The following is a 608-nucleotide window of genomic DNA, read 5'->3' on the forward strand; positions in this document are numbered from 1 at the left end:
TAACCCAATACCACTTTCAGAAATGAGTGGAAGTATGGAAGTTTTGTGCCCATCCAAAAAAAGGGGTTAAATATGGGTAAAAATTTAGCAAAACCAATTTCTGAACTTTCTTATATCTCTCAGATAAAGGACAGAAACTTCAAAACATACATGTTTTACCATGTATGAATGTGTTTATTCAATGTGTTTCTATGGGCTAATGGCAGTAAGTCCAAATTCAATGTTTAATCAAATATTTTTTTAATATATTTTTTTTATAGTCCAAATCGAATAGCAAAATGATACATGGTTGACCATCCTAAAACATTCTATATGTTCGCTTTTTTTTGTATTGTTCCAGACATCAAAAGTGGTCTCCTGATGTAGGGTGTTTCTCAAAATGCATACTATCATTCACATTGGAACAAGGGAGGGTCGGAGTAGAGTCCAAAATGTATACTATCATTCACATTGGAACAAGGGAGGGTCGGAGTAGAGTCCAAAATGTACTATCTATCACATATGGAACAAGGGAGGGTCGGAGTAGAGTCCAAAATGTATACTATCATTCACATTGGAAAAGGAGGGTCGGAGTAGAGTCCAAAATGTATACTATCATTCACATTGAA

Source organism: Salvelinus sp. IW2-2015, unplaced genomic scaffold (assembly GCF_002910315.2).
Source record: "Salvelinus sp. IW2-2015 unplaced genomic scaffold, ASM291031v2 Un_scaffold861, whole genome shotgun sequence".
NCBI lineage: Eukaryota > Metazoa > Chordata > Actinopteri > Salmoniformes > Salmonidae > Salvelinus > Salvelinus sp. IW2-2015.